The 11,039-nt window shown below is 38.3% G+C and overlaps 1 non-coding gene across 1 annotated transcript; it reads right to left on the minus strand.

The window, feature by feature from the left end:
* Positions 1-7,792: 7,792 nt before the first annotated feature.
* On the minus strand, positions 7,793-7,899 carry LOC122022124. Its single transcript, XR_006122859.1, has one exon. It is a non-coding gene; the product is annotated as a small nucleolar RNA R71 (small nucleolar RNA).
* Positions 7,900-11,039: the final 3,140 nt, after the last annotated feature.

Consider the following 11,039-nt stretch of genomic DNA (forward strand, 5'->3'; position numbering starts at 1 on the left):
ATTGAGCAGTCAACTAATGGCACTTCAGTCAATTAATGGTAAGTTACAAGTCAACTGATACTGAAATGAAAAGCAAAAAAGAATTATTGTTATGCAACAATAGTTAGATTAGGCAAAGTAGTCAACTGATGGTATAAACTAGTCGATTGATTAGTGACTAATCAAATTACAACCAAGGGGTTTCAAAGGATTAAAGAAGAACTTTGGGGAGACTTCAAGGCTAGCAAAATAGAGTTCGTTAAACCCTATTATAAGCCTTGTATTTCCTCTTCAACATTCTTTTTATAATCCTTGCGCTTATTAGAGTTTTCTCCACCTATAGTAATTGGGAGTGATACACTTACAATTCATAGACAGTAGAGGAGTCGCAGGACTGATGTTTGTTGCATTTCCACTATGCTAGCTTAATTAAACATATAAGGTAAATCAAATTACCTAACTTAAACATTGTTCAAATGTCAAAATCACATACTAGGGCATATTACAGTAATATTCTTTTATTTTTTTATTTTAGCAACTAATTTAAGTTAGGTCCTAAGAACTCATATTTGTAGGATTGTATCATTACAACTAGGGGGGGGGGGGGGTTGAATAAGCACATGTTGTTTCTGATGTTCAATTAATTTTTCAATTTTTATATAGTTTAGAGTCCTCGGTTCCTACTCCATGACCTATATTCCAACAATAAATCACTCTTGGTGGCTGTTATAATTCTCCTTCTTTGCTTATTCAAATACCTTCTAGGGTGAAGAAACCTCTTATAGTCATGTTCTCTTACAACAAATACAAGAGAACACCAAACATTCAAGGATACAACCAAATAATAATAAAAAAAATTAAAATTACAAATGGAATTGAAATGGTTGGTTTTGATCATTATAGGTTGATGAAGATGACCCTAGAATATGCTAACACTTTTCTTGGAAGAAATCACGAGTGTTGCCTAAGAAATCTCCACGAGATTAAATTATAATTTTCTATTTGTGAGCCATCAATCGACGTCTAATGTGAGCCCGCAAGTATACGTGTATTGTCAAGTAATAAAAATATTAATCCCATGAGGACTGTTGATTAAGTACTAGAGATGTTATAAAGTAAATTATCTAGACGGTCGAAAGTTGGCTTTGACACTTGCAAATTAACGAGAAAGAGAGAATAGTGAGAGAGAAGGAAAGAGAGAATAGAGGGAGAGAGTAGAGAATGAGCGTAAGTGAATGAAGAATGATAGATTCTAGGATTCCAGTTTTGTTATAATGCTAGTTAATGTCCCTAGACATTGTTCATCTACCTAACTCCATGCTTACACTTGTGTAAGGCTTCTAACTAGAGTCTAGCACAACCCCGTGAAAGTCGCACCGGAGAGTTTACACGAGTCCTAATGCCATTAAGTAAAAAAGAAACTCTAGAAAGTCCGATTAAAGGGATACCCTCTGTCACAGGACCCCCTAGTCATACAATGTAATGCACTTTCCAATGGTAACACTAGAGTATCAACTCCAATTAGAATATCATAACAAGGATTAGTACATATGTTAAAAATCTTTTGACTCTAGAAAGTGAGTAAATATTGACGTCTTTTGTCACTAAGGGCATAATATATCCGATTGAATGTGTATCCTTTGTCACTAAGGATTCCTTGGTTATTTAGTCTAGTAGCAACCTTAATATAAAGATACATCTCTCACATCTATATGTTTACACAATTCACACATTTCATTAAATATATAGAAGACATAAGACACATATAACATGACATAAACACTTCATTAATAAGAAAACAAGCAAGTACATAGTTCATATATCAATATCACAACACAAATACTCCTTACATCCTAGATCTAGATGATCTACTCCATAGAAAAGGAAATACAACCAAGAGATAAAAAGTAAAGCAATTTACAACTCAAAATATAAAGAGAAGAGAAGACTTATCCATATAGCGTCGATCTTCTTAGATGCAATCCTTGCTTTAGAGGTGGATGGATCAGCGAAGATGAAACTCCTAGGGTTCTCCCAAGGGGGAGAACCCTTTCGCAAGGAATGAGGGTGATCCCTAAGCCAAAGATGAGTGAAAATGAGAGAAAAACCCTTTAAATAGAGTTGGACATGCGCCTCGCATGACCCCTGTCATGACCATGTATGGTCCACATTGCCAAGGTTGGCTCCGTCTCTAAAAAATCCACATGGACATATGGTCAACACGACCAAGGTCGGCTCCATCTCTAGAAAATCCACATGGTTGTATGGTCCACACGGCCAAGGTCGACTCCTTTTATGGAAAATCCACACGGCTGTGGCATGACCCTAGCATCCCCCGCATGACCTTGCATAACTATGTCTCAATGAAACACCTCTTAGACCATCTATATGTCATTTTTGTTAGGACCCTTGGTGGCCGGCTAGAGGGGGGGTGAATAGCCCCTGCACAAATATAAAACAAAAATACCTTTCTCGAACTTATAACTTAAACAAAAATAACACTTGCATAAAATGAGTAATAGATAAACTGAAAAGATAGAGGTACAACTGGTTTACTTGGTTATAACCGGGGAGGTTATTAATCCAAGGTAGATTAATGCTCACTAATATATCCTTTAGGCGGAGAAGCCACTTTCAGCAGTGAACGCACAGAATCAGAAAGCTAAACAAAATATAAACGTCTACAAATGTTGTTGCACTATTTCTTATTGTTGTTAGCTTTTGGGAGCAGGGCTGTTTATATTGCCCTACTCAGGGCGCCTGTAAGGGTTCCAAGCACCTAGAATGAGATAGAATTCTATCCCCAATGCAATGTTCAAATGCCACATCGAATGGCTAAGAGTCGAGTTCTAGGCGCTTGGAAGGGTTCCGGGCGCTCGGAGTCCGGGCGCCTCGACCTGGTCCGGGTGCCTTGACCTGGTCCGGGCACCCCGGACTGGTCCGAGCGCCTCGAAAGGTGAAATTCAATATTTTGTTGACTTTCTCTTAGGGCCTCTAGCTTTGTCTCCGCTTGCTTCGGTCCCGGTCTTCCGTTCCGGCTCTGCTCGCTTGGGTGATTTTGGCTATCCGAAATAAGGCTCACCCGAACTCAACTTCTGGCCTTCTCGAGCAAGCTTCTGCTTCGGCTTCTCGTTCCTCGGAAACGTCACACACCTCCTTCTCGTCTACCCGCGTACTCTTCTGTAGCACCTTATCCCACAGATGCACCGAGCCCGTCGGCTCTCTCCCGTGCTGTCCTTCTCGCTAGCTGCGTCTTTTGTTCGACATCCTGTGCTCCTAAGTTCCTGCACACTTAGACACAGGGTTAAACATAACAGGACCTAACATAACTTGTTCGATCACATCAAAACTACCTTGGGATACCAACAATCTTCCCTTTTTTGATATGAGCAACCCAAGTTAAGTTAGGGTAAACCAACATACAGTAAAAGCAATAAATTTTACAATAAAGTGCAAAAAGTGAAAAAATTAAGCTACCTTCCCCTAAATTTAATCTTCCCATCTCCTCCTTTCATCACATAAAAAATGAGGCAAAAAAAAATTCTAAGGGTAACTTTTCAAAAATAATTTAGTTTTTAAAAAGAACTCTGATTTTTCCAATGATTTTGAAAAACTTATCAAGTTTTTTTTGAAAACTTGGAAAAATTTGAAAATAATTTTGATATCACTAAAAATTTTTAATATAAAATTTAGAAACTTTAAGTTTTGCAAAAAAAATTTCTAAGTAAAAAAATATTTGAGTAACTATTTAAAGCATTAGTTACAATTAAATGCTTTATCAGTTAGTCAATTAAATATTTTATTTCATTAATTGACTTCCAGGCTATGGCGAGACACTGAACTTTCTTGGTTATTAGAGCAGCAACCACTTTCTAGACAAAGCCTCTTAAGAAAATTAAACATTTAATCTACTCTCTAAAAACCCTAAGCCCAGTTAAATTTTAATTTAGACAAGATTTTGAAACCTAATATAGGTTCCAGCCTACTAGCTTAATTAGGAATTTTTTAGGAACATATTTCTTTGAAAATTTTCTAATTTGTCCCTTGTGGTAATTTAGGTACCAATTTAGACCATTGAATTTTTTAATACCTTTATTATATGAGTATGTATGATTTTTCAAGTTCTTTATTTCTTTTTATAAATTATCATTTTCCAATTTTATTTTATCAAATTCTTCTAATGGAGATTTGGCTAGAATCAATTTTGACTCTTTATTTTATTTTTCTAGTTTGCAACAATTCTTGGATAAATATTTTATAAATTGGAATGACTTATCATGAAGAAGAGATCGTACCTGACTTAACTTGTCAATCTCATTATCCGTAGCTCCTCCTGAAGTGCTACTTTCTTTCGACGTCGCTCCCCCTTCATCGATGCTATCGATGCTCATTTCGGACGAGCTTTCTTCGTATTCATTTCCTTGATGACTTGCCATTAATGCAAATCTGGAGAAAGCCTCAATCTCTGGATCGGACGATGTTTCATCCCACGTCGCCTTTAGGGTCTTGTACTTGTTAGATTGGACAGACTTCTTATTATTTCCTTTGTCCTTGTCCTTGATCTTTAACTTAGGGCAGTTGTCTTTAACGTGCTCTTCTCCATTGCAATGCTAGCATCTGATCGTTCTTTTCTTTCTACCCTACAGATGGTTAGATTTTCTAGTTTTAAATAATTTTTTAAAATTATTTTACCATCAACGTCGTTTCATTGTAATCGAGAGAGGATTCTGAATCTTGTTTGTCCATCCATGCCTTAAAGGCTACGTTGTGCTTCGGCTCCTTCGAATTTGCACATCTCGTTTCATGGATTTTAAAAGTTGAAAATAACTCCTCTAAGGTAACAAATTCTAAATCCTTAAAGATATAGTTGACATCTACTAATGATACCCATTTTGTATTTCTAGGGAATGCATTAAGAGCATACCTTAGTGAATCTCGATTGCTTACCTTTTCTCCGAGATTCGAAAGTCTGGTAATGAGCTCCTTGATCCTCGATTGAAGGTGTGCTATAGTTTCATCTTCTTCTAATTAGAGATTGTTGATCTGGTTGCGAAGTAAGTCCCGTCCTGTAAGTTTCGCCTCCGAGGTTCCTTCGTGAAGTTCTAGGAATTTTTCCTAGAGCTCCTTGGCAGACTCGTAAGCTCTGATCCGGTTGACTTCTTGTAGCGATAGGACACTCAGCAGATGGAATTCTACTTTGCCGTTTGCCATGAAGTCAGCTTACTCTTTCTTCATCCATTGGTATTCTTCCTTACCTTTAGATGATACAAAACCAAACTTCATTATTAAAATCAATTCAAAATCGATTTTAAAGAATACCTCCATTCTTTTTTTCTAGTTCGCGAACTCCCCCTTGAATTTCGATGGGTAGATGCTAGGTCCAGCCATCCCGTGTGCTTCATTCGACGGTTAGTCCTCCTGAAGCATCCTTGCTCTGATACCACTTGTTAGGACCCTTGGCGACCGATGATGTGCGTAGATTGTATACACTTGTTTAGCATATTTTGATGCACATTCCTATATTTTATGCATGCTTTATATATGCATTTTCATACTTCTTGCTTTACTTTTAGAATATTTACTCTTCTTTGTTTGGAGATATGCTCTTGTGCATTTTCTGTCTATAGGAGTCAAATTTGGAAAGGAAATGATGTTCGTAGCAAATTTGATCAACGAACGAAGGAAGTCAGTGCCAGCCATGTGTGCCACACGACCATGTCAAATGAACAGGAAGGAAAATGGTCTTGGCCGTGTGGAGCAGACCGGGTGTGCAACATCAGCAGGAGAGGGGGCTGATATGGCCGTGTGGTATCACACGGCCGTGTCACTTTTCAAGCAGAATCAGAACACGACCGTGTAGATCTACATGGCCGTTCAACCTTTCCAGAGGCCAAACATCGCTAGGCCGTGTGTGCCACACGACCGTGCAATCTTTCCAGAGACCAAGACTGGCACGACCATGTGTGCCACACGACCATGTGAGCCATCCAGAGGTGGAGCATGGCACGACCGTGTGAATCTCACACGACCGTGCGACTCTGGCCGAGAGGAAAACAGGCGAGGCCATGTGAGGTCCACACGACCGTGAAACGGGCCGTGTAGCGCCCAAACCCCCTGCTCTATATAAAGGGTTCTTCCTTCTTTGAAAGGGGGAGGCTCTCCCTTTGGGGAGATCCAATCTGAAGGTTCTTCTCCATCTTTTGGGTGTCAATCCAATGATCTAAGGACGTCTCCATTCCTAATTCGACTCTGGTAGCAAGGATTGGTTCCGAAGATTACTTGTCACCTCTAGATAAGTATTTCTTTTCTATCTTCTTGATTTGGATCAAAATGTTTACGATCTTCTTGTCTTAAGATCTTTTCTTTTGTTCCATGGAGTAGATCTCCTTGTTCTATGATGGAGGGAGTATTTGTGATGTGAATTGATGTATGAATTCAAGGATTTGCCAACTTCTTGTTTCAATGATATTGTTATGTTTTGTATCAATTCAATCTTGTGTGGATTGTTGTGTTTGGATTTAATTACCATTCTTGATTGGATGTTTGTAATTCTTTTGGATCTTGTAGAGGAATTCTCTAGGTTGTATGACCGAGGGGTGTCATGATAGGACTGCCCCGTTAACGGACATCTTGGGGATCACCTTAAAGGGTGAAGCAAGAATCTATAAAGAAGTGGGATAGATAGATAAACTGATCCCTATATTTTGATGTGAATTGATTAATAATGTGTTTCTATGTTGTATGATCGAGAGACGTCGTGACAGGGCTACCCCCCTAACGGACTTTATAGGGATCATAACTATTTAGTTGCTTAAGGTATAGATATAAGTCCCTTGTCGGTGTTTTCTGCAGGAGATAACCGACGACTTCTTACGAATACATGACAATTGAGGATATAATTGGTAAAATCTTCACAAAGAAACCAAATCTCCTAGAACTTTCATAAAACCTAGTTTCTACATTACTTTTCTGTTTCCATTTTCTAGTTGCTTTTAGTACGTGTAATTTTTAGTTGACTATTTAGCTAATTCGCTTTGAGACATCTTTAGTGGTTATAACTAGTCCCTATGGATACGATATTTTTTATATTACTTATGACGTAACCGTGTACTTGCGGTGGCGTAACAAGTTTCTAGCGCCGTTGTCGGGGACTGCGTCTATAACATTAGAGATTATCATTTGAGTTAGACTAAACTTTTCTTTGTTTTTCTCACATCTAACTTGTAACTAGTTTTATAATTCTGTTCTTTAATTTTTCTTTGCATTCTTTTATTGCATTCTTTTATTCTTTTTATTTGTGAATCAAATTCTGTAATCTTGTTATTGTATGCGAAGATCTAACTTTGTAGGTGATCTATTACCTTTTGATCCTGAAATTGATAGAACCTTTCATAAAAGGAGAACCTCACAAAGACATTCAGAAGAGCAAGTACATTCAAATATGACAAACAAACTGCTTAAATATTATGCAACACCTTATGCCAGAGGATTTTGTTCTAGCATCACAAGACCCTCTGTTGAAGCTAATAATTTTGAGATCAAGTCTACGATAATCAGTATGGTCTAATAGAATCAATTTGGGGGTGGACCACACGAAGATCCTAATCAACACTTAGAAGTTTTTTATGAAATCTGCGGAACGATGAAGATGAATGGTGTTCCATCTGAAGCCGGGAGACTATTATTGTTTGAGTTTTCTTTAAGAGATAGAGCCAAGCAATGATTAAATTCACTACCAGCAAATAACATTACCACTTGGGAACAATGTGAGCAACAATTCCTTGATAAATTCTATCCTCCAAGCAAGACAGCTCATATGAGAAATTTAATTGCAAGCTTTAGACAATCAGACTCAAAATCTTTATTTGAAGCATGAGATAGATACAATAACATGCTCAGACAATGCCCACACCATGGATTGGAAAGATGGTTAGTGTTGCACACATTTTATAATGACATCAATTATCACACAAAGGCGTCTCTAGATTCAACAGTTGGAGGGGCACTTATGAATAAAAGTTTAGATGAGGCCGAAGATATTATTGTGAGTGTAGCACAGAATCATCATCAATGGGATACATAAAGAAGTGGAGGCTATTCTTATTCTAACCCAACAAGCATCAGGGAAGTTTGATGTGAATGCAGTTACCTTGATGGCTATAAAATTGGATGCTCTAACTAAAAAGATAGAAAGTTTGGGAACAAATCCTAGCATGGACAATGCTATAGTATGTTGTTGTGAAACTTGTGGAAGTTCTAATCATACTCAAGACTCATGTCCTTTGGGAGCTATTTCTACATAAATTAATCAGTTGGAACAATGTGATGCTATCATGAGTTATAATCAAAGATAGAACAATCCATTTTCAAACACATACAACCCTGGGTGAAAGAATCATCCCAACTTTTCTTATCATAACAATCAAGAGCAAGGACCATCCACGGGGGCTAGACCAAATTTTTAGTCTGGGCAACAAAACTTTCAACAACAACAGTCTTCTAAGAATTATCAACTTTCTAAATTGGAGAAAATGTTGGTTGCTACTGAGAATATCATACCAGTTCCCCTCTACAAAAATTTTATACAAGTCCTGAACCTTTTCTAACAACCTATTGTGTTCTTTAGAAATTAAATTTGGAATCACAAACAGAACTTAACATTATTGATTCCAAATTCAACTTATCTGTTCTTAGTGGTTTAGACTTGGATCGCAAACGATGCTTAACATTATTGATTCAAATCCACCCATGTTACAAATTCAATTAAATATTAATTTCAGAGATTGGCTTCCATGTTAAACATGGCGAGGTACTAGGCCTTCTTGGGTATGGGAGTATCCACCACTTCCTAGACAAAGCCTTTCAATGAAATTCAATATTTAATTTCCTTATAGTAACCCTAGGTTTAACCAAAAAGAACAATCAAATCACAAGTTCGAAAAAACAAAAGAAACACAAACTCGAATAAAAAATTCGAAACCTAGAATCATATGCATGTTGGATTGAGATCGCGCTAAGGGGGGGGGGTGAATAGCGCTTGTGGCTTTCACGCGTTTCAGATTTGTAAAGCTATCGAGTTAAAGCAGCGGAAATAAAAGATAACAAATGTGAACACAAGTATTTACTTGGTTCGGAGCCTGTGGCGACTCCTACTCCAAGGTCCGCGATCGTTGATCGCTTTCGATGGGCAACAACTATAATATCGAGAAATATTACAACTGAAGTACAATAAGGATTACAATAAAATAAATTGAAATATAATACCGACAACAAAAGATTGAAGAATCATAGCTCCGGGTCGTCGGTAACTTGTCGTAGCACTTCTGGGTCATCTTGTTAGCAGCACACAGGAGAAAGGTCGCTTGAGAATTGATGCAAAAACCTGCTGCTCGAGAGCTCCTTTTATACACTGCTGGAGGCGCCTCCAACACCATCCAAGGCGCCTCCAACAAGCCAAGTCAGCCGCGTGGATCAGCACTGACCTGGTCGCAACTCATCCACTTGAAGGCGCCTTCAAGCCAATCCAAGGTGCCTCCAATCTCTGGTCCAAGGCGCCTCCAGCTCCATTCGAGGCGCCTCCAGCACTGCTTCACGGCCAGCTTACATTCTGCACCCGAGGCGCCTCCAAGCTCCATGGAGGCGCCTCAGACACTGTTCATCCGAGGCTTAACTTATTCCTTTTGTACCTGCAAGATATGTTAGTCCCAAAACAACAACGTACCCTGCAAGACAAAGTTAAAACATATATAAACATGATAAATATTAAGTGTGACAGTCATCAGACTGCCCGGTTCTGACTTCGAATTTTCGACCGGAAACCCTAGGTCGACCCGACGCCTACTGTTCCTTCTATGGGGAACGCACCCTCACCTACTCCCCTCAGGAGAGATTACCTGATGCCAGTCCAGTCCTCCAGACCGACTGGACTTTCTGTCTAGGGTTACCACACCCTAGGATTATTCTCCACCTAGGGTTACCACCCCTAGGACCTAAGGTTACCCCCCCTTAGGATTTTCCTCCACCTAGGGTTACCACCCCCTAGGACCTAAGGTTGCCGCCCCTTAGGATTTTTCTCCACCTAGGGTTACCGCCCCCTAGGACTTAAGGTTGACGCCCCTTAGGGTTTTCCTTCACCTAGGGTTACCACCCCCTAAGACTTAAGGTTACCACCCCTTCGGATTTTCACTTGCCTACCCTCTCTTTTATATTCCTTGGTCTTAGCAAATAAGGAAAGTTTTAATAAAAACTTCCTTATTTTCCTTGCCATTGAAAAGGAAAATTTTAACTAATTAAAAATCCTTTTTGTCTATTAATATGTGGCCGGCCATATCTAATCCTCCAAGGAAGGAAAGTTTTAAACACAAAATTAAAACTTTCTAATTTGTTTCCAGAAATTTTTAAATAAAAATTTCTCTTTTAAAAATTCCCTTCATGGTTGGTCATAAAAGAAAACTTTTATAAATTAAAATCTCTCTATTAAAATATGTGGATGATTTACAAAAAGGAAAGTTTTCTCTAAAATTAAAATCTTCCTTTCAATCTACAAATAAGAAAAGATATCAAATCTTTTCTTAATCTTTTGTAGAAACTATAAAAGGAAAGATTTAATTTTAAAACTCTCTTTTAAATCATGAGGATGATTATAAAAAAGGAAAGTTTTATCAAAAATTAAAATCTTCCTTTTAACTACAAATAAGGAAAGATATCAAACCTTTCTCTTAATCTTTTGTAGAAAGCTATAAAAGGAAAGATTTAAATTTTAAACTCTCTTTTAAAACTATGGCTTCCACATAAGAAAGATTTTAAAAAATAAAATCCTTTTAATTTATTTTGGCTGGCCACACCAAGCTTGGGTTCAAGCTAGGGCCGACCACCAACTCACCTTGGTTTAGCCGACCCTAGCTTGGGCTCCAAGCTAGGCTTGGCTGACCACCTTAAGGTGGGTAAGAAGGTGGGTATGGGTGAGTATAACACTTTATAATTAAGAGGCTACGACAGGGACCGAGAGGAGGAATTGTTTTGGTCTCCCGATGAACTTGAGCTTCCCGTGTTCGGCCCGA

Source organism: Zingiber officinale, chromosome 9A (assembly GCF_018446385.1).
Source record: "Zingiber officinale cultivar Zhangliang chromosome 9A, Zo_v1.1, whole genome shotgun sequence".
Taxonomy (NCBI): domain Eukaryota; kingdom Viridiplantae; phylum Streptophyta; class Magnoliopsida; order Zingiberales; family Zingiberaceae; genus Zingiber; species Zingiber officinale.